This window comes from Oryzias latipes, chromosome 7 (genome assembly GCF_002234675.1).
Source record: "Oryzias latipes chromosome 7, ASM223467v1".
In the NCBI taxonomy this organism is placed as follows: Eukaryota; Metazoa; Chordata; class Actinopteri; order Beloniformes; family Adrianichthyidae; genus Oryzias; species Oryzias latipes.
The window spans coordinates 19,570,405-19,594,847 of NC_019865.2; the positions used below are offsets into that span (position 1 = coordinate 19,570,405).

At 38.7% G+C, this 24,443-nt stretch overlaps 1 protein-coding gene across 2 annotated transcripts in view; it reads right to left on the reverse strand.

Annotated features, from left to right (window-relative positions):
• scube3 (signal peptide, CUB domain and EGF like domain containing 3) overlaps positions 1-24,443 on the reverse strand; it is a 96,829-nt gene that overhangs the window by 62,081 nt on the left and 10,305 nt on the right. The window lies entirely within an intron of this gene.

Here is a 24,443-nt window from a genome sequence, read left to right on the forward strand (position 1 = left end):
TCGACAGTTATGGACCCTTTTTACTTTTCCCCTACAGCATTACTTTATTATAAAAAAAAAAAATACAAAAAAAATATTTAAAAAAGTAAAACAAATGATTAATCACTTATTGAAAATTGTTAAATTGATTGTCTTTTAATGATATTACTTCACTTTCTCCAAAAATTGATAAATTGATTCAAAAATCTTTCCTAATGTAGCATCATTTTGCACATGTTTTTAACTTTTGATACTTGATGAAATTTTGCTATGAAAATTCCTGGAACAGTGTTGTCTATTTTACTGATATAGTATTATGTTTTATTCATATGAATGGCTTTTATAATTAACATAATCTGCATATATTTCAGATGACTGATCTGCATTTGCCATGTTGATTTCTAAAATAGTTATTTTTGACGTAAAACTTAAGTAATTGCTCTTTGTCATGTGCTTTATCGATATCTTATGATTTTTAATTCTGTCTGATAAAAACTGGGAACCGGATATTGATAAATCATGTAATAAAATGGTTATAGTATAACGGGGTGGGATTATATAAGTTCGCTTCCTTCCACTCCCTTTCAAGCAATATTTATTAATATGTCTAATTATCCTAAGTTTGATTAGTTACTGTATGAATGTATAACTGATGATTATATTGCTGTTGTGTATTATTTCTAGTTAATTGCTTGAAATAAACCATTTCAAATCAAATCAAATAAAAAATCTATTGTTGCAATACATGTAAAAAAAATATGATCTCAAAACTAAACCTGGATCTGTTTTATTCTGTATATAAATTTTAAATGTGGTGAGAATCATATGTTGATTTTTGACAGTGTAGTTAAAAATATGTATACTTTTAAATTACCATCACATTACAATACGACAATTCATGACAAATTCAGAGATGTTCTTTAATTTGGACCCAAAATGTTCCTTTGAACAGACACGATTGGATAACATGGTGCATGACTGGTCTAAAACATGCATTCAAGATTAAACCTTAATGCAAAAAAGAAAATTAAAAACAGACCATCTAACACTTTGTCAATTCTAAGTATGCATCTAATTAGAACACAGTTCTAGCTGTTGTGTAACTGCTGGATTGAGTTTGAAATGGAAATTAAATTAACAAGAAGTCTGACTAAATTGGCTTTCGTGGATTTCCTAATCCCATCCAATCCCAGTTGACCTGCCCAGGTGTTTAGGATTACCCTGAGGCACATAGAGAATGGACATCGTAACAAGGTTTACACAGCTCCCAGAATTCACCCCTATCATAAGTCCTCTGCAGGAACTGCCTGATTCCAAAGGGAAATGACTTACGACCTAAAGCCTTGAATTTAGCATGCTGAATAGATCTGCCTTCTCCTGGGAGTCTGCTGTGTGAAAAAGCCGACAGCACAGAATATTCAAATTCTAAAGAGTTTGAGTCTTTAAACACATTTAAACAGGCTGTGGAAACAATACGAATATTCAGGTTTTTACATTTACAGAAGTTTAAAAAATATATCTAAAGGTGTTAGTTTCAGCATTTAATTATCATTGGGTTGCCATAACAACATTTACTCATGAATATTAATATCAGTATAAATCTATGTGATAGAGAAGGAAGGCAGTCTCAAAAAAGTCAAAGTTAGTATTAGACACAATTGAAAACAAAACAGAAGTCTGTGCAAAAATGTGTCCTGTGTTCATGTAAGGTTGTGTTTTAGACTTTCCCACTGGGAAAGACCCACTTAAACTGTGCAGCTGCCGCGGCGCCGCTGACAAAAATTCTGGGACAGTCGAGTGACCCAGCTTCAGAAAAGTGTGAGCTAAAATTGCTAACTTTGTGGCACAAAGCGCAACAGCCTTGGCTAAAATTGAAGAGTTAAAGTCCCATTCCAACTATATTTTGATCTACCGTAAAACCGCCCCTTCGTGGTCTGTTGTGATCTACCGGTAATTAACAACTTTGAATGAATGTATGAATGCTTATTGTATTGTGTTGTGCATTATTCTGTGATTGCTTGAAATAAACCATTTCAAATAAAAAAAATGATGCAGTTTTTAGCCAAAACCCAACAACTGTGTCGTTTTTGGAGGGTGTATTCAGACTGGAGACATTTGGTTTGTTTAAAGTGAACCCGAGTTCATTTCCCCGATAATCAGGAACAAATCTGAATAAACACCCATTTAATTGACTTAAAGCTAGAAAGGTTACGTCTGAGTCACAACTGCCTTTTTAAGTGGATAATTTTAAGCTGTCTGGAAAGGAAAAGCACTGTATTATCAATCTGCACAGCATGCTAATATAGCAAGGTTGTCAGCAGAAGGCAGTTGAGACATAGCACACAGTAATGCCTTAGTCACAACTGCCCCTACAGGTGGACAATGACTGTCTGCCAGTGACACATGGGTATACTGGTTTAAGGCATGCTGGTTGCCTGCACGAAATGTTTGGGTTGTAGACAGCTATGTGAGCCCGTAGAGCAGGGGGGTCAAACCCATTTTCACTGAGGGCCACATCAGCATAGTGGCTGTCCTCAAAGGGCCAGATATAACTAATACATGTAACTAAATGTAATGAAAAATAAATGTAACTATTCCTTAATGTTAAATAACTCACTTATTTATTTACTATAACTTTTTAAAGTTACAATTACAGTTGCACAGAAGACATATATTTACTTATTACTCTAGCATAAATCCTTTTACATTTGATTCTGTCAGGTTAGGTTATATGGAGAGTGTTTAGGTCCAAATGTATATTTGCCCAATCCGATATTTCAAGCCCAAATCCCTGTAGATATGAATAAATACACACCCATTTTTATTTTTTATTTTAGGAAATTAAAAACTTTTATGCTCTCGCAGACCACGTTAAATGACATGGCGGGAGTGTAGGTTCATTAGCATCCCATTTGGTGTCCTACGGGCACTTAAAAGTCTCATGTGCACTCTGTGCGTGCAGCATTTGCGCACGCTCAGTAAGAAGCCAGTGCACGCCACACTAATGAATAGAGTGTGGCGTAATGTGACGTCATCACCTGTACGTCAGAAGTGCGTGCAACTTATAAATACTTCACAGTACATTTACCACACACATGACAATGGTACGTTCCATTTCCTTTAGGTCCCTTAACCCTTGTGCTATCTTATGGGGGTCCAGATGACCCCACCCTTACATTGACGTGTTATCCCTACCATGACAAAGGTGGATAAAGGTAAAGAGGATTTCATGTAATCCATGGACACCAGTGAAGATCAAAAATCATTGAAGAAAATAGGTTAAGCGTATTGTCTTGTGGGGTCCATATGACCCCACTCCCAATGCTAAAGTGCCTTAGATAGCACAAGGGTTAAGTCGTCCACGAGCCCAGAAAACCCAGAAACCTGCAGCACCCTAATGGGTCAACCCCCATACAGGTGCATGTGAAATATGCATGAGCTAGTTGATAAAAGAGAATGGTCAGGCAAAAGGGTACACTATTATACTGTTTTATAATAGACAACAATATTCTATATTTTTCTAAAGAATATATTTACATCATTTACTTTATTAGAATAATGCTTCAACTCATCCTCCTTTTAGCTACTAAAAACATGTTTACATCAGCATTTTAGCTTGTTTAGAATATGGGCCAATTTTTGGCTTTTGTGACTTTAGATAAAAAATGGGAAAAGCTTTAGATCTATTGAAAAATGTTCCTTTCTTTGACCGTTACCTAGAATAAATTAAATATGAAAAACATTTAGTGTCAACTTTGCACTTAAACCGGGTATGTCCTTTTTAGAACTTTTAAAGTGTTTTTTTACCTTATTGTTTAAAAACACAAGTACACTTTTTTCCCTTTTTTTTTTAAATCAGTAACGTTATTAAGACATTATTTTTAGCTTTTGTAATACGTTTGCAATGACTTCTGAGCTTTTGGAACTTACAATTTGTGCTTTAAGAGCCTTTATAAAAATTATAGATAACTCTTAAAATGAACACATGAATTTTCCAAGAAAATACATTTTTCCTTGTCATACAATAAAAAAATAAGACAATTATCATTTTTGCCAACATCTGATTGCCTTAATAAATTAACTGTGTTTGTTGAACAATTTAGCAAAAAATATTGAGAGCAGGACGCTAATACGGATTCTCAAAATTAGAGGACACCGTTATGTTTTTTTTTATTAATAAAGATTTAATTATAACTTTTTTATCTTAACACATTTGTGAAGGAGCATTTAAAACACCATCACTTTTTGCCCTCAAAGCTGTTAAATGTTGCACGAGTTCACTGAGCCTTGCACTAATTTATATCATCCAGGAACAATGTCATTTCTTCCACTGGGGTTCTTCCAGGAGAGCAGGGGAGGTCTTGTGAGGAAGTGTTTTTTCTGTACAAAAGGTATTAATCACAACAAAATATCTGTCTTTCTGTCAGGACTCCTGGTTTTAAATCTCAGCACCTCCAAGATTCATTATGCAGAAATTCAAACAATCCCTCTATTTATCAAATGATTAATGTTGCCATGTGGGGCATCTGTTCACTTTATCATTCTGCTCTGTTGTGCAGTTCCTCTGTGTGCGAGTACACACATCATAAGTTCTGAGCACGCACAAAGTACACAACTGCTATTACAATTAAGATGGACCGTGCATGTTTTTCCAAGCAAATCACTCAGTGAATACATAAAACTGTCAATTATGCATTACATTTACTTCACAGCTCGATATTTATTCTCTGTTAAATTTACATCTAGACAGCCTGAGATGGTTACTACTTCAGGCAGTTGTTGGGTGCAGCAGATATAATGCTTGTAAGATATTGGATAACAGCTTGTTGCAATAAATCATAACTTGGGAGTAATTAGGGATATAGTTGAGGGGGATCCAACAATTTTTAAGAACATTTGCTAATGTAATGTAATCATGTTTGGGTAGTTATAATGCAGAAATACCTTTGCATCCTATTTGAGACATGCTTCATAGAGCAAATTGAAGTGCTGTGAGAAACCTGCACTACATAGTTGTGTAGTTTTAGTCGGTAATGATGCTACAAGGGAAGGTTTTTCTCTATTTAACCACATCTTTGCAAGCTTGTGTGTCATGATCAAGTCGCCCGGTAACAACCATAGCTGCTCTGTGATGAGTTCACAGACTGAGAAAAGAAAACCAAGGATAAAAATAGTATTTTATGAACCTCTAGTATTAATTCCAACATGTGAGTTGACAGTTTTTTTGATCTCATGATAGCTAAACTTGCTTTTTCTTGATGAAAAGATGGTATCTCTCAAAATGTATGAATTTCCACCGCTCCACAAATGAGATCCTTCTCCTATTTCTTCTGCATTCAGAAAGAAAAAAAGCTTTTTGTTGGAAATGAAATGACAGTCCCTGAGTCCTGAAAGTCTGCCAGTTAAAAAAGATTCTGAAGCATCCAAAGTTAGGAAAAGGTTCCAATGCTGAGAAAATCTTCTCTATCTATAGATTCAAACACTGCAGGCTGGTATAAAGTGAAATGAACATTGCCTGACCTAGTTTTGATGGAGATGAAGATCTGTCGTCATCTACCTGTTTATGGCCACCTTCATCTACACAAAAGCAGCAGTACTGTCAAGTTCTTATTCTTTTATTTCTCTGTTTCTTTACGCTCAATTCAACATTTGATGCCCTGTGAGAATCTCTAAAAAACACAAATAAATGCTTCTTCAAATCTGCTGGGTGAATGACAGACACAAAAAGGTTTTTGACAGTAATTTCGTCCTACAGACCTCCAGGTTAAAGTGAGAAATTTAATCTGCAGAAAAATTTGGATGAGTCTGCAGCTGTGGGGTTATCAACGATGGACAGAAAACTCCATTTTAAATTCATCCTGGAATATGGAATACAGTGGACATAACAGGCTGATTACAATTTAGTAAAAAACTGACTAATCTTCAGAAACGTTTCGCTTGCAATTGCAGCAGCAATAATCAGTTTAATCCCTGATTATAGCAGCCTCAAATACAGACAAAGAGAAGGGAAAGATGTTTTTACTGAACTGTCACCCTCCACTGCAGTAAGTGGTGATTTGCTTTCTTTCAGCTTTTTCTTTCTGCATTTTCCACATTTTACTTTATATTTTAGAATAGTCATTAATTTATCTGAGTCCCAAGCAGGGATACAGGGAGACTGAAGCCTTCCCAGCCATTGTTGGGAAAAGGTCATATACCTCTTGGACAGTCCCTTGTAAGGCCAAACAAAGACAAACAATAAAACGCACTCCCAACTAAAGTTCCTTGTTGGAGTGTGAAATTTGTTCTCCACCTTTAACAACAGACTGTAAATACTAGGGACAGCTAAGCCCCTCCCCTCTCGTGTTCCCAAATAGGAAGTACCCGCTGGTTTCAAGAAGCCAAAATCCCATAGACTTCAATTGAAAAAATAGACAGTTATTGCTCAGTCATTCTGTTTGTTAGAATAACCATTCATGCTCTGATACCTTCTTCTTAATCATCTTTCTAATCCTTATTTATTTTTAAAGTTATTAACTGACCAATCAGATGCCTCAGTAAAAGCATGTGGGTCTGACGTTGACGTCTGAAGTGTTTGATTGACAGGTCTTTTTAAAGCGGTTCTTAGAAAATTACAACAAAGATTTTCCCGTGTCTCTTGAGCTCCACGCAGGTGAACCAGGAGTGACAAACTGCAAAAATAAGAATAAGGATTGACAAATGCAAAATGTCTCTTAACCACTTGAACAATTCTCCAGAGCCCGGGTTACTGGCTGTATGAAGGGAAAGCTGAAGACAGTCTATGTTTCCATTACACGAGTGGGCAAAACTTTATCGAAATTCTAGAAATTTCGAAAAAGCATAATTTTGCTGTTTCCATTGAACGAACGACCCTGGGAGTATTTCAGGCAGGCAACTCGAGCAGTGCGTTTACGTGGTTACTCCTCCCCGTGGGTGGTTCAGTCTAATTAACTCACCTGTTTTGCGTCCTACTCAAGTTCCAGATGTGCGGTCCAATCCCTCTTCTTCCATTTCCGCAAGCTCTGCGTTCATCACCAGTTCTTCATGCTCGCTGTTCTCCTTCTCACTTTTCTCAGTGGCATGATGTCTTCCCCCCGTTCTTTCGGACCAGATGGTCCCCCTTTTTCTGATGTGGGGGTGTCCGTCTTCCCTGCGTCAGCCCCTCCTTTTTCAGCTGCTCAGGCAGTGTCGCGGCTCCCGCGTCTTTCGGCGCAGCAGCACCCGCGTCTCAGGCATGCATCTGTGGGGGAGCGTCATGCAGTGTTCGGGTCATCACTGGTGCTCAATCGGGATGTCAGGGCCTTCCTGAAAGCCGTCATCACCGGAATCTCTATGGTAAGCGTGCCATGCCTCCCTCTTCATCTGTGTTTTTACGTGTTGAGGCTTTTCCACGTTGCGGCTCTTCCTGGTTCTGCTCAACCCGATCATCGATGACGACACCCCTAAGGACCCTGGGAATTGCAGTTCCTGTTCTTGAAAGTAATGATGCACACCTAGTTCAGATTCTGCTGTGTGGCTCTGTGTCGTCCAGTTCCCGTTTTTGGGTTTGTGGGGTTTTTCCGTGGTTATTAAGGCTGGCGGTCCTCACTTGGACAGGTTTCTCACCCTCGCTTAATTCGATGAGACTTTTGGCGTTTTTCTCTGCTGTTTGTGCTGTTTACCCTTTTGTTATTTAGGAGCTGGATGTGAATTTGGCCATCATTTCGGTGCTGGCTTTGTTATGGCGGCTCTCTGTTTTTGTTTCTTTTTCTATTAAGGCAGCTTTACATTCCATAGTTTAACCAGCGTTTGGATTGGTCAGTCGTTGGACCTGTCCCTCTTCTGTGGACATTTTCTGTGGCTCTTTTTTCTCATTTTAATTCACTTGGTCCAGAAACAGCTCGTGTCGTCACAATCGCATGCTCAGTCGTCTGGTTCTGCTCCGCCCTTCCTCCATTATTATTTCCACCAGGCGCAGTACATGGACGGGGAAGGCTAATATCACAGATGCTTTCGCTGTTCTGTCTTTCCATCCCTCCCAGTGGCATCTTTTGGCGCTAGGCCTGCACAATGAATCGCAAATTTATCGTTTTCACAATTTCAAGCTGTGCAATATCCATATCGCAAAAGTCGGCGAAAATTGTAATGGTAAACCTTAAATGTGCTAAAACAATCTCCATGGCAACTTGAACTATTTCATGAATTGAATAAATCCCTTTATGCATTTGACCAATCAGATGGAGCCCTTCAAATTGTTGACCAATCGGATGGAGCTTTTATGTTGGATGTTGCCCTACTAATTAAACGAGGGTCATTTGGAGAATAATTTAAGGTATTTTGACTCTTATTTAAATTAACCTTTGCAGTGAAATGGAAACGTTTTTGTTGTTTTTGCTATTTGTTCATTTATTGCAAGTTATATCGTCATTGCAATATTGATCTATAATATCGTATTTCGCGAGTTTTCCTCATATCGTAAAGCCCTAGGTGGCGCTCAAAGTATTCTTTGTCCGTTAACTTTTCGGTTGTCATAGCAGTCATGTTTTTGACTATTATGTCAGATGCCCTGTGCTGAACTTTGTGTAATCATATGGGCTCCCCTTCGTTTTGCATTTTCTTGATGATTTTTTGGTGGTCAATTCTCCTTCTTTAATCCCAGTCGTTGCATCTCTACGGTCGGCCGTTTTCGAACCTGGGTGTTCAGCTTTATCAAAGTAAGACGTGTGGTCCTCCACCTGTCTGGATTCATCTTCTGCCATGAATCTTGATGGTTCGTTAATGCAAGCCTCTCTGCCCACTTTAAAATCCCTCGTATTTGTGCTGCGTGTCGTCTTTTCAATCTGTTGGACGTATGACGAAGAGGGATTTTTGTCCCTGTTGGGCCACCTGTATTTTGCTATGTGTGCGTCATTCCCTACGGTATTCGCTTGATCGTTCTGGCTTGTTCAGTCCCGGACCACCGTGATTCTTTTCTGGATGTTTCTCTGCCTTGCGTTTCTGGTCTCTCCTTTTTTTTACCATTGGTGCATGTACATTTTTGGTGCTAACATTACGTGCAGGTTCCATATCTCACCATGTCGATTCTCTGTTGGAATCTGTGCCTCTGCTGGCTTTCTAAGGTGTGGTGAATACACAAACAGAACCCTCTCTTTAACTTACTACTTGATCTCATTTTCTCAGATTTGTCGTTTATTCCCTTTTTCTCAAGAATTCTAAAACTGACTAGTTTTGCTAAAATACAGATATTCATTGCTAAGACTGATCTGCTTTTGTCTTTTATCCATGCATCGTTTCCTGAGCCTGCGACCCCCTACTCCCAGCAGTAGGGGGTTTCTAGTGGATGGCGTAAAACCCTGAACAAGAAGTTGGCTGGCTTCCAAGTTCCACAGTCTCTGCTCGTCCTGCGGCTTCCCTGCAGATCGCGCCGCCTGCACTCCTTGAGAATTGGTGCCACAGCGAATGCACTCCACATACCTATTTCCGTACTGAAAGTGATGGGGCGGTGGCCCTCCTCCGCGTTCAAAAGAGACATCAGACTTAAATTGACCAACATATTAGCAGCACAAAGGAAAATATTTTCTTGTATTATGGATTTTGAATACTATGTTACGCCAGGTGGAAGCCTCGTATTTAGGATGTTACTTAAGCTCGTATTAGTATGCCAGATGGTAGCGTCGAATTTGGACGTTAAGTAAGAAATAATAATCATGCGAATAAACACAAACCAACTCATGCGATGTAATTCAAAAACACGGATGTGAACAATACCTAGATTTACAGCTAAATCAAATATCTGTCTGTGTACATCTCATTACAATGCATGGAAGACACAGAAGATGTTTAGAGATTGGATTTATTTATTTTAAAAAGCATCGGTAATGACGTTCATGAGGTCATTCAGTCTCTCTCTGTGTTGTGCTAAGATATGTTCTCCCTGCCAGAATTTGTTTTCTCTGTCGAGGCACGACTTCAAATATTGTTGATTTGTTTCGTAGCACTCATATTTTGCCCCAAAAACATAAAAAGAAGGTGGATGTTTAATTTGATCTCATGATAGCAAAACTTGCTTTTTCTTGATGAAAAAGCAAGTTTGAAAGAAGCCTGACAGAATCTGTGCCCCCCAAGGATTTGCAGTGGAAGTAACAATTGTTAATTGATTGCCCCTTGTTAAATGCTTCCATAACAAAATAACTTTCGAAAATTATGTTTCTTATTCCATTTTAGCCAAACAAAAGTCTTTTCTTTTTTTACACAAAAAGCTGTCGCAACTGTAGCGACTATGTCACAGCTGCAAGCTTTTTAAAGTGACATGTTTCTCCTGATTCACAACGATTTGTATAAAGATATAATCATAAATGCAGTTTTAATCTGCCACAAGAACATGGTAAAAACACCAAACACATAATTTTGAACATACTGGGTCTTTAAAAAAACCTAATACAAACTGCAAACGATATTTTCTTGCTGGGATTTTTAAAATAAAGCCAGTAATCTTTTATAAATAATTTATTCAGTTCTGCTCATTACATTTACTAAAAAACCAATGAATGAACCCACATGATCTTTAAATCATGATCATGATCTTGGCTAATATTAACAAGCTCCAAACATGCAGTACATAATTCAAAATATTTCAAAATAACAGATATTTTAAGCTAAATTGTGGTTATTCATTTTGGGTTGAATTTATTTTATAACAAATGTTCTCTTAGAAAAGAAGAAGCAAATCCAAACTCATTTTTAACATCTTGGTTTTTTATTACCCTTATATTCTTTAATAGCAAAATAATTTCCCCCAATCAATGTTTAAAATTTGATGACATCTTGATTCAACTTCTATCTGCTCAATAAAGTAATAAAGAGATTCCTGTAGCATAAAACCAGACTTCAAAAATAATTTGACTCCCATTTTATTTAAAGTGGATGTTACAGAAAAGCATCAGATAACACAACTAGAGTGCTACATGGGCTAATTTGTACATATAAACACTAGTTTGGAAAATGAGCATTGCATGATGTGAAAGTAAACAGATTGAAAGTCAGTGTGCTGAACTTTGCAAGTTAAGTATTTGAAAATGAGCTGACGCCATTTAGTTGTACCAGAAGATGTGGGCACAAACACTTAAACACAATAAATTTTACCACACGATCTCAAGAAAAAGACAGAGAGAGCTGTTGGCTTTCTTCATAGAGTTAAATATCCAACAATAACGCATTTTTGTCAAATGAGAAGTCGATTCGCATCATTTTTTGGCTCACAAAATCAAAAGGATATAAAAGAGGATGAAATCTTGACCCATAAACGAATATAATCCATATCTGTCAGAGCGCTGTTTAAACATCCAGCCCTAAATGTTACTGGGAGCCTTCCAGCAAACACATGGGCGAGAGGAGCTAAATGTGCCGGCCTTGTTGGAAACCCACAGCGCCTTTGCCGTGGAAATAAACATGTCAGAATCAATACATTCTTTGCTTCAGTCCAGGGGACAATCCTCTGAGAGCAATGTGTTCACTAATGCTTTTCGGTAATTGACTCATGCTCAAGATGAAAAGATTGTGTTTCTTTCTTTTTCTTTTTTTTTTAAACTCAGTCTTTCATTCTTTTGTGTTGAGGAATCAAAGGCGTTGGGAACAAGTTAAGGCAGCAGAAAATGAAGTCGGGGCTTCGAGACAAGGATGAATAAACAAAGTCAAAACAACAAAAGCCAACAAGAAAGACATGTTAGGCAATACTCAGATGTTTTGAATGTTTTCTCCAGGGAGTGTGTCATTTTGAATATTGCCCCTTTTGTATCTCTACCGCGGTTCAAGCACTTGAGGATATTAAAGCCCCCAAATGGACCATAGTTTGTTTTTACATTCACTGGAATATTGAATTCTAAGGATTTTTACTGGATAATGAGGAATGTGTCCTCGGCTCTGGAGCGGACTCGACGCACGCTCCATTATATCCTCATTAAAACTTAAAATTTGCTGTGCATCAGGACTTCTGAACACTGAAAAGCATAATCGTGCGCCCTTACTCAGCAAAGAAAACTTGCTGGAAAGGGTTGCACAATACAAGGATTTAATATAATTGCACAAAATTAGCGAGATAAATCACCTCTTTGTTGTCAGGGACAGTGATTAGGAGTTTCTTTGAAATGTAGTTCTTTTATTTTAAAGCGGGCCTTACATGCGAGTCGGAGGCGCCGCAGGGGGCTGCTGGCTGCAGAGGTGAGACCTTGTCAGAGGTGTGCTTCCTCCCTGATTTATGGGAGGGCCCTGGGAGAAGCAGTGTAATTTAACTGACTGAAGGGGGTGTGCAGGAATGGGACTCAAAGGAAAAAGCCTGAGTGTGTGGGAGAATTGTAGGTTCGAAAGTGTGTAGTTCAAACACAGGGCAATGTTTACTTTGAGTGTTCAGACCCACGCTGTTTGCTTTGCCCCAAACCTGCCCCCTTCCATGCCATCACCCTTGCTTCAGATACAGAAATAGCCGAATTGAAGGGGAGGCATCCGTAGATTAGAGCTTGTGCCACACCACCTTTAATCAGATTTGGAAATTTTATCAAAAATAAAAGATTAACTAAGCCATCTGGAGATTAAATGCCTCATTTTCATTAGCTCCTTGTGGCAGAGGCAGGAGGGTGCTGGGTTCATTGCCATTAAAGTGTGTTCTGAGGATCACTGTTTGTAAAAGTGTATAATTAAAAAGGAAAGTATTGTAATTATCCGTCCTTGAACCACACTTACACTATAGTTTGGGTTGCGGTGGAGCAGGATGGGGTTAAGGACTACATAATGACTGAAGGTGCAGAGCAGCCGGGACCTCTTTTATCTTCACCGCATTTGTCGCAAATGACCCATGTGATGTTACCAAGCAAGGCATTGTGTCTGGAACAGTCTGTAGTTCTGCTTTGAGCTCATGTAGAACAAAAGGAACAGCATTTGGAGATTGTGCAGGTTTTAAAATCTAAAAGGTCAGAAATATTAATGAAGCCTTTTTATTTTTTAATTTAGAAGGCAGGTGGACTCGAATAGACCGAGCATCTGCTGTTGGGCCTTTCGGTGGGTCACCTACAGCTCAAATATTTATTTAAAAAAATAGATTTTATACTTATATTTTATAAGCTATGAAGTCGTTAAAAAACACATTCTTAGAAGTAGATTGGAATAAAGATTAATATAGTTAGACAATAATGTAACCCCATGTGACTCCAGATTTAAAGTCCCACTCCGATCATCTTTTGATCTATTGTAAAAGGGTTCCCAGTAGTCTTGTAATTATGAATATGCTGTTTTTAGATAAAATCATAAAACCGGTGTCGTTTTCTAGGACATAATTTCAGCAGAGCGGTAAAGGTTAATTAGAAATTTAGATCTGAATTGTGGGGGGAGGGGACTGTTTGTGCAACCCCACCCCCCCTTCCCATCTGGCGTAACTCTCTGTTTACACAATCTCCCGCTAGCCTACAGTCCCTCACACCCCCAACCTAACAACACTGGTGCAGCAAAAATGGCAAGCAAGATTGAAGCTATGCTTTTGAGCCAGATGAGAAAAAAATAGACCTTCATGGGTTTAGTCTTAATTATTCACATCATAAGTCATTCATATATGGAGCCCGTGTCCTGACAGAGAAAAAATAAAATATGTCTCGTTCCCACTAATTAATATTCCGTTCCAACGAATTACTATTTCGTTCGCACAAATTAATTTTTCGAGGGAACAAAATAGCCTTTCATGGGAACAGAATATTAATTTGTGGGAACAAGATGTAAATTTTCCATGTCAGGACACGTGCTCCATATTCATAAACACAGATATGCTCTCGGTCCTGCCACTAAAGCGGTAACTTCCATGTCTCTGTGACCCACATTGGTTCAAGAAAGGAAAAAGAAAAACAAGAATGATCAATTTATTATTATCTCAAGAATATAATAATAATATCATAAGATTTAAGATGCCCAAGCTTGCTGCTTCACCATACCGTAGCGATTCTCCAGACATAGCTCCTAGTTCCGCCGCAGAGCTCTTTTGCTCGTCATGTAGGTGTAGGTACCATAACCATTCAGCCTGCAACAACCGTTCGGGGTCCTTCGACTAGTGCTGACGTCACAGTATGTGATTGGCTGTCCGTTAGTCCGATGACGTGTCAGATAGTGATTGGTCTGACCAAATTACGATACTGCCATAGAAGAAGATATTATGTGGTCTGTTGCAAACAAACAGAGCTCAGACACAGAGCGAGATTATCTTCTAAACGCTCTTTTATTATTGTTGTGATTATTATTAAGTGCATTGCAGCTGAACGGACTGCAGTCAGAGCCCTCCTCTGTACCGCACACTTTAACAAAGCACCTTCCCTGCCTGTGAACACGAAGCTACGAGACTCCAGCTGCTCTGCTTAGAGACACGGTTCGCTTGGTTTATTGTAACAGCCACAGATCTTTTTACAAAGTGGGGTTGTGGCAAAATCTCTATAAATACTATTTCAAAGAATAATGTCAGACACAACTTATGAAGGAAAACAACTTTGGGTTACAAAAGGAAACGTGAAATGAAAATATCTAGAGCCCGAGCAGATCTCCGCGCTACGTAGTTTGTCCAAGTGGGGCTACCGTAGTGTGACGTTATCCTCAGTAGAAAGGACCCCGAACAGTTATTGCAGGCCGAATGTTTACGGTACCTACACCGGCATTCGGGCAGTTGGCTTGCCGTCTTTTATTAACATACTCATTAGCAGTCACTTTACATCCGAAGGCTAGTAGGCTACATGCTACCTAGCCTATCATTTGTCCTATTGTCTTTGAACGCATCACAGTTACTGGGCCGTGGTGATTGGTCGAGATGCATTATGGGATATGTGTGATGCATGATGGGATACGTAGCATGTAGCCTTCGGATGTTAAGTGACTGCTAACGAGTATGTTAATAAAAGACAAGTAGCCTTCGGATGTTAAGTGACTGCTAATGAGTCACCTGACATCATTAATGTTACTAAAAGACAAATCCTGAATATTATTATTCCTATATTTCTACAATACCCCATACCACAACTTGCTGGCCGGTAGACGGACAGCCAGCTGCCCGGATGCTGGCATGACAAACAAAAGAGCTCTGCGGCAGAGCTAGGAGCAACGTCCGGAGAATCGCTGCAGTATGGCGAAGCAGCAAGCTTGGGCATCATAAATCTTATGATATTTTTCTTATATTCATTGAGACAATAATAAATTGATCATTAATGTTTTTTTTTCCTTTCTTAAACCAATGTGGGTCACAGAGACTCGGAAGTTACCGCTGAAAGTGGCTTTTGTGGCAAGATGAGGAACATATCCGTGTTTATGAATGACTTATGACGTAAATAATTATTTTTATTTGCACAAATTATTTATTCCGTTCTCACAAATTAATTATTTCGTTCACAAAAATTTATTATTTCGAGGGAACGAAATAGTATTTAGTGGGAACGGAATATTAATTTGTGGGAACAAGATATTAATTTGTGGGCGCAAGATATATTTTATTTTTTCCATGTCAGGACACGGGCTCCGCAGTAAACAACATTTTTTATCACTACAAAAAAATGCCCGTCAGAAATAAGTTTAAAAATTCTTAGAAAATAGGCAGATTTTCTTTAAATAAGCAAAAGAAAGCTGCCAATGGTGTAAGAAAATGAACAAGAAATCTTCTATTTTCTATTTTAAGATTAGTTTGCTTTCTAAAAACTTTCTTTAAAGATTGTCGTTCCCAGAAAATTCGTCTTTTACCTTCTTAAGATTCTGTTTTTGCAGTGCATAACCATTCTATCAACATAAAACAATTATTTCACCTATCAGATCTGACTTGGATTTGCAAAACTTGTCCTGTGTCCACCTTCGACATGATTCAAAGCTGTCCTCTAAACCGAAGTCTCCGAGAGATTCATCACAGCTCTGTGTGATGTTTCATTTTTAGGTTGTCCGAGGCAGCACAGCAGCCAGCCTCCCACCACACATGAGAAAAAAAAAAGAAGAAAAAAAAAGGTTGAGATGAATTGCAGACGTCAACATAACAGGATTTAGCATCTCACCAAGCTGCTGCCCAGATCCCCTTCTCAGCTAATAAAAGGCCACACTGTTGGCTGTCCAACAACCCTCTATAAAGTTGTGAATAAAAATATCCACAGCTTCCATTTGGGATATTTACACTCATCCTTCACACACTCTAAAATGTTTAGGAATCTTAACCACTGACTGATCCAGAGCTTTCAAACGCTGTGATCACAATTTCAAAAGCCTCTGGTTCCTGCCTGGTCGGAGCCTAAAATTAATCCAAAGCTGACGGGGAATTAAATTTCAGGACATGTCAACAAATTAGGAAACAATTTTCTGTATCTAAATGTGTCTTTTTTAATGCTACACATTTTCAGCTGCTTTCCTACCTTTTTTTATCTCTACAAAATTTAAAATATTATCTTCGTTGATAATCATGTCTGCTAATCCAGCTGTAAGGTTTAACATTAAGAAAGCCTTAAAGGCAGTGACTGACATTTTTTTAATTAAAATTTAAATATTCTGGTACTCAATAAATGTGAAAAGAAATGAAAGAATAGTTAAAAGAAAAAATTCTTCAGGTAATTAAACAGGTAGATTTTTGAGTTATGCTTCGCCGAAAATCCTAATAAATAAAATTATTTCCTTTTTTCTTTTTAAATAAAGTCAACAAAGATTTTCAATTTTATTACATTTGCAGGAATGCATTTGTGCATCAAAGCTGAAATTAAATCCTTATTTTACTTAACAAAATACTGAATTTTTATCTGCGAGGCCCACTGAATTAAAGTTTCTTCATATTTCAGGTAAATCCTTAACAAACGATGCAGCTTGCAACCCTGTCAAGCGTAAGTTTCTGCCCCAAAAGTTACATTGTCATGGTTGTTTGTTTTTTATTTTTTACCTTTTTTTTTCTAAGAAAAAAAATAAACCAAGGTGTATTTTTCATTTCACATGCTCAGCTTCTGTGCTCCCAAACGCTGCTCTGTGAGCCGTGTTGGGGGCGTCTCTGTAACAACATCCGACCAGCTCTCCGCCAAACACATACAGACTCTTTGTACCAACTTCTTCAATCTGTCGACGCCTCTGTGAGCACTTCACAGAGCTCACGCCACAACAGAGAAGGGCCGCGCTGGGCCTGGAGACATGAGGAGCGAGTCCACTCACCTGGCCTCATTTATAAAACATTTCTCAAGGTACTTCCAGCTCGGGCTCCTTGAATGAAGAATGGCCCCTCTCTGTGATTTTGATCATAGGCCGAGCATCTGGTGTTGTGCCTTTCCTTTAGCATGTGTGGCCTTAATAGACTGTGACTCACAGACCTCCAGACCACCTCCAGAAGGAAAACACTTATTACAGTAATTAAGTGAACCATAGAGTAATAATAAGAGAGTAGAAGGAGAAGGCGATCGACCCCCCCTCCCTGTGTCAAAGTTCTTATTTGTGAAATTATCACATCCAGTGTCACTTTTTCTGGAGTCAAAGTAACAAGATGTTCATTTGTTTTTTTTCTTGGTCTTTAACATGTTCCTTCAACTGTTAATGGCTTTTTGGCCTCATGGAGAATATTTTATATGCAGGAAGGGTGGCACCTAGTCCAGCTGTATACCTTATATTTATACAACCAGGGCTAACTGACATGACACTCTCCCCTGTGCACACAGCAATTACATTCATTGGAGGTTGCTGTGGCCAGATACGGGACCAACTATAAAGACGGCAACACAGCAATTACAGCCGAAGTGTGATATTTTTAGTTGTTTCCTGTCAAACGGAGGTATAAAGCGAACGCTTGTCTGTGTAAGCTGTGAAACAGCTATTAACTACCAACGCTCAGAAAAGTTCAGCAGATCGGACAGGCACTTCAGTCAAAGGCTGACAGACAGCGCATTCACATTAATGTCTTACTCAGAATGTCACAGCCGAGATAATAAAAAAGCAGTTTTTTGAAAGGATGTGCCAAATGAGTCGTGTTGAGAAATTTTGTTCTATGCGCTAACGATGAAAATGTGATGCGTGTTTCATTGCAAACTGTGAGGTAATGTTTCTTTTTCACCACTATGAGGGGCAGGTTCGGAGGTGAGGGTTGGATGTTGCGTTATCGCAGTTTCGTTAAGTTGTCTGAAAAAAAAAAAGGCACCGTATTATTGACCTGTACAGCATTCCAAAATGTCACGGTTGTCAGCAGAACACGGTTGAGACACAGGGCACAGTTAGGTTTTAGGGTGTATACAAACTGGAAAGGGCCGACCAAGTCCGCCTAATTTGGATCCAGGGTCCACTTGGGGTGCATCCAAACTGAAAAATTTGACTGTATTTTCAGGGGAAGTAAACTCTGGTTTACTTGATGTAAACCAAATGTGTCCAATCTGAATTCACCGCGCTTAAGCCTGGCTGTCTGTCTGCGGGCGAAAAATGGCAAATCTGTAAGGAGGTGGCCTGCACAAAATTTTAGGGTTGTAGATCACTGGATGAGCCTGTAGAGCAAAATTGTTCATGCACATTTTTTTAAACAGGCATGGTGTGGGCGACGGATATCAGCAAAGACTTAAGCAATATGTAAGGGGGGAAGTAGGCACATCGTATGGATTTTACGTTTTTCAACACCCCCCAAAGCTTGTACACTGTGCAAGGAGCCAGTTAGTGCTGTTCAAGCAATAAGTGTGAGCCAGTTGCACCCTCCTTGCATTAGTAATGAGAAAATTAGGCAATCAGAGCGTAGTTTGTGTGGGCCTCCTAAGGGGGACTTATGAATCACCTGCACACCCCATTTATGCAATGTCAGTAAGGAGCCAATACGTGCACTTCACTACTGACTAGAGTGCAGCACAAAGCCATCGTATGACAGGATCACCTGTACCGCATAGGTGCGTGTAAATTACATCATCCTTACAAATATTTTACTATACATTTACCACTTGCGTGACAATGGTACATTCCATTGTCATTTCGTCCCCTCAGGGGAACTGCAAGACACATCTGCTCCTCCTTTAAGATGCGGCCGCACCTTTCTACGACCCTCCACGGGTCCAGACAACCCAAGAACCTGCAGCATTCGAACAGGTCACCCCCCCCCACCACCCTACCCCCTGGTAGAAAACTAACACCGGCTGAATTCTGTGACAAAGCCAAATGGAAAAAAGCAGAGGAAAATCGCAGATGAAAGTGGCAACAGATCTAGAGCTCCACAAGCAGATTACACATCCAGGATCAAGGACACGGACATTAAAATCCAGCTTCAGCCAGTGTGCGACATCAAGGATTGAGTCTTGATGATCAATACTAGAATTACTACACACATTATTAATGACAACGCAGCATTTAAGAGCTTGGAGGTAACTCTCGGGTCAGAGGGGATACGTAAATGGTACTCGACGCAAAGGAGTCGCTCAGTGAAGGGGAATGCAGAAATGTTCCTGATCAAAAGCACTGAACAGCAAAAAACAACATAGGGAGATATGTTATCGATTCCATCACATCCCTAGAACATTATTTCTACACGGTCAGCCACCTTAATCAAGGAGAAAATGTTAGTGGACTAAGATAGTACTACTTTTAACATTCACACACATGGTGAGAGGCCTTGGTTTGAATGCTGGGACCTTTCTATGCGGAGTTAGCATGTTTTCTCCGTGCATGTGCGAGTCTTCTCCAGGCACACTCCTAAGACACGCTTTATAGGTTAATTGGTGACTCTGCATTGTCCTAAGGTGTGAATGTGAATGTGTGACCCTAAAATAGACTGTCAAAATCCTCCCACTTTCACCTAACAGTGGCTGGACAGGCTCCAGCCTAGGGCTGCTGACCCCAGCAACCCTGTGACCCTGCTGAGGTCAACTTTAAAACCTGACTAAAGCTATCAACAGCACAGAGGAGAAATCATCTTTGTCTTACAAGTTGTTTTATTTTTTTATAAATGTACTTTACGGCTATGGTTTTGCATTAATTGACTCTTTTTTAACTGGACTAAGTTTTGCTTCTGAAGAACTCATATTACAAATACAAAAGGAAGATCCTTAAAACTGAAAAAAATCCTGCAGACTCTGTCTTCTCATCAACAACTGGATAAAAGATCCACAGAAAATGATTTATTTAACCAACAACTTTATTTTTTCCCTGTAAAACCAAGAGATCTGAACATAATCACAAACTTGCTGCAGTACATTTTTACACACTCAAGTTTTTAACTGCTCCTGCTAGTTTGTAAATCACTCACTGGTGTGGCGCCAAAACACAAGATTGATATTCTTGTGTGCCGCCGATGGAACTTCGGGTTGGAACCAGAAAGTATGAAGCTGCTCTCAGCTGCTTTGCTGCATGCAAAAAAAATAAAAACAAATCATCTTCCTTATGACCCTAAATGTAAATCTAACATGTTTAAACTCCAAATAAAACATGAACATGTCCTATATTTAAGTTTAAATTGGTTTCTGTGCCTGCCCCCCCCCCCCACCCCCCCCCCCAACCACGCAGACCTCGTAGATTTCTGACTCTGGCCTCTTTTGTTTTTTTTTAAATACTAATTAAGTGTGTTTTACCTATGTTGATTATTTAATTACCTAATTAATTTCTTTTTAAATAGAAAATCTTATCTGAATCTAAATTACAAACAGGAAAAATTAAGAAATTTAGGGATACCAGGTCTGATTTGTATACTTATTAACCACCTAAATAATTTAAAAAGCAAAAAAAACGTTTGTAAAATCACCATCATTAATCATCTACTGACCTTAATTACTTTTAAATTACACAAAGGATGTTTCAGTCAACCCTTGCCAATAATGTGCATGTAATTATAGGGTCAATGTGATCATTAATACACCTAAAACAAAACTGGAAGAAAGCTGCTGCGGCAGAGAAAAACTTCAATTACCAAAGTGTACAATCTCATAAGTGAAGAATTTTAAAGCTTCGGTATTTTAGGCATATCTCTAAGAAATAAACAAACTCTACTTGTATTACTTAGTTTTGCCCTTGATGTGTCTCATTTGGATGAAAAACAACACCCCAAAAGGTTAATTACCTTCAAAAATATTAATTACCTATCATTTTTATTTAGTTTTCCTTCCTGTTACTCTTGGCGTCCATCAGTTACAAGAACCTAATTTTTGGGTTTTTTTCAAAAAATAAAAGAAGTTATTTCTGTTTTTTGCTTTTTGATCACTTGGAATGCATTGGGTTTTTTTTAGTTTAAATGTATGGAATACCTGAGACTCAGTTGTGAAAAACCTGTGCAGAGGTGAACCGCACACAAAGCATGAAACTGGCTTTGTGTTCCCTTTTATACCAAATTTGCTCAGGAGTGATTAAAAAAAAAGTAAAGCACAATGGCGTGGAAACCTGCAGAACTTTTAACTGATCGAACGTCTCTGGATCATGACTCAGGTAAAAAAAATAATAATAATAATGTCTTTGATTTCACTAAATTTATTTATCTTTGCAGTGGTATAAAAATGCTTTTTTATTCTATATTATATGGGCTAACATCTAACACTACTTTTCTGAGTTAAGGTCTGTCAAAGTGTCACTGAAAGTCCAACTCTTTCAGATATAAACTCTTATATTATGGTCTGAGTGAGTACTTGATTCTGATTGGCTGCAGGGTGTCCAATAAAAGGTTAATTTCTGATAATGGACACCTCATCATGCTAATCGCTTACATATTCAAACTAATACTGTGAACGTCTCAGCACTGTAAGAGGTAGACACCAGGAGAAAACTTAAACGTGGAGGAGATAACATCCATCCTTTCATGCATCCAACAACATGACAGGCTAATACTAAATTTGTAACGCTAGTTAAGATGTATGCATTTTTAAATGTACGTCTTTACAGATAAGCAGCAATGCTTTCTTTTTTTTCTCTTGTTTTTTTGTAGACAAAAGTCTAATAAGTAGTCTAGTTTAAAGTTTCCTTTTTTTTCTTTTTCTTATGTTAGCCTTGCTTCAAAGACGAATCAAGCAGGTCCAGCATGGTGTGGGAGCAAGTTTTAATTAAAATATAAAAAAGTACTGACTACAATATGTTTTCCAATATACCGACAAATATCCTTAAATGTCCTTTTGTCATTTTGAATAATGAAATTATTTTATAGCAAATCAAAAAAGTGAAAAAAAGTGTATAAAAATAATACGGTTTTTAGTTTTATTTAGTTTTTCAATGGGTCTACATCCCAAAATGTTTTTAAAAAGAAAAACAATAACCGGAATTGCACAAAAATCCGCTTATAAAAACAGACTTGAACGCATGTTCAATTTGGCGGTTTTAGGGCTGTTAATAAGCCTTTTTACTCATAATGCACTGGGGAAACTTATAAGATAATTTGACTTATTAAAGAAAACAATTCAAATCAGGTTTCTGCAATTGATCAGTTCGCTTACTGTGCAGGATTTTTCCATTACTAAGCAGAATAAGAGCATTTCCTTTCACTTCCAGCCGTCTCTAAAACTGGAGCTTACCATGAGGAATGTAAACACACACAGTCTGTAAACAAGGCTCTCTCTGACCCCCAACCCCCCTGTGACAACGCTGAAAACCACAGACCAGCCTAATGACGTCCCTCTCTGACCCCACCAAACTACCAAAGACAGACGCAGCCCCATTATTCAACCTGGAGGTCACAGAGGAGACTGAGAAAGAGGGTGAAAGGGGAGGAAGGATGGCGCGGCACCGCTTCGGAGAGATCAGACACTGAGATGACAGCCCCTTTTGATTTCTTTTTTGAAATCTTTCAATGGTCAAAGAGAGCGGTGCAACACATAAATAAATGTAGGTGCTCAGATGGCGGAGTGGGTGGGTTAAAGGATTAATGATCTATGCATCGCTGCAGCTTGCTGAGGGAGACTGAGTAAGCCATCAGCACTAGTGAAAGGGGCTCCAAAGGTGAGTCCAAAACTGTGGGGGGGGGGGGGGGGCTTAGAATGCACTGACTCAATACTCCCCTGAAACCAGCTGAGATGTCAGCACAGCACTGCATCTGCGCCCAGAACAAAGCCTACTGACAGGGTGAGAGGCGAGGAGAGGAAGAAAGAAGACGTTTCCAATTTTAACCACACAATGCCACTGTTTGAAAGGAGCATCACAGGCCGCATTTGGGACATATTTTTCAGATTAAAGAAAGACAAGTCCCAATCGAGACATGTTTTTCTTTGCACTTATAGATGCATAGGTTCAGTATCTTCTCTGTTTTTTTTTTTTTATCTCAAACTTGATTTTGAAGCAGTTGTGCTGAGATTCACCAGAAAGTTTGTTGAACTACACGTTCCTTCTCCTGAATGTACAGCTAAGCCTATAGCGGTCACAAGGGTCTCCCCATCTGCTGATAAAGGGATTTTTCTGCTCATGGAAGGCAGAAAAGATGCCATGACAGACAAGTTTCAATAACTGATAGATTCCCCTGAGTTGGCCATAAGCTGGGAACCTGCTGCGTCTGCCACTTGTGCTTTTGTTTGGCTCTAATCTGACATTTGTACGGTTTATATGATACCCAACAAAGAGAGTAAAAGTTCACGTTTGGCATGTGCGTGCAAATGAGCAGAGAAGGCAGTTGTTGAATTTGATACGAGGTAAAAGAAAACCAGAGCTTTTGATTGAACTCTGACAAACAAAGCACACTACAGAGTGAAAAACTAACCACTTCCAGGAGACTATAAACATGTTGGGAAATGTTTGCTCTTCACAAGGAAGCTAGCCTGGCTTAGCCTAAAGACTGTAAACAAGGTTAGCTAGCTTGGCTCTGTCTGAACCTCTAAATCTTAAATGAACTTGTTTGCTTAATTTGTACAAAAATTAAACAAAAGTCTAAGAACAACAATTCAATGTTCAGAGTTCAAACTTTTTCAGCTCTTAGTAGTTGCCAGCCCTAATTTTGCCTTAATTTAGGTAAACATACGTGGCAAACCGCTGGTCAGAGTTTGGCTAAATGAGCTAACTCTTCTTCCAAGCTGGCCTAAACTCACATGTTGCTACAGAACCAAGCAAGCTACTCGTAAAGGCAGCAGTTTTGATCCTTCAAATGTTACAGCGCACAATGGAAACTCAACCTACAACCCATATGGAACAGACAATAGGCTGTGTCTCTATGTTAAGCTGGCTCATCATTTGAGTTTGCACCATTTTCATCAGAAAGGGACGTTGTTGGCAGACCCAAATGCACAAGAATAGCTTGATGGCAGAATGTATATACATTGAATTTTGAATATGAAAAATATGAAAAACAACTAAATTAAAACTGACAAAGCCAGAAACTAAGGATGAAGTGACAAGAAGGGTAAGGATCTGACAGAGACAAGCTTACAGGTACTTGGGGTTTTTGACTAAAACAAAAACAGTGATGTAATTGGAAACTCAAAGACTCACTCACTTTGATGTTTTTAACATGTTCTTGTGGCATTTTTCTAATGATAGCGGACATTAGGCTAAAAAAATTGCAATTTTGAGTATTTCTTTATTCAAATTGTTGTGAATCAGGA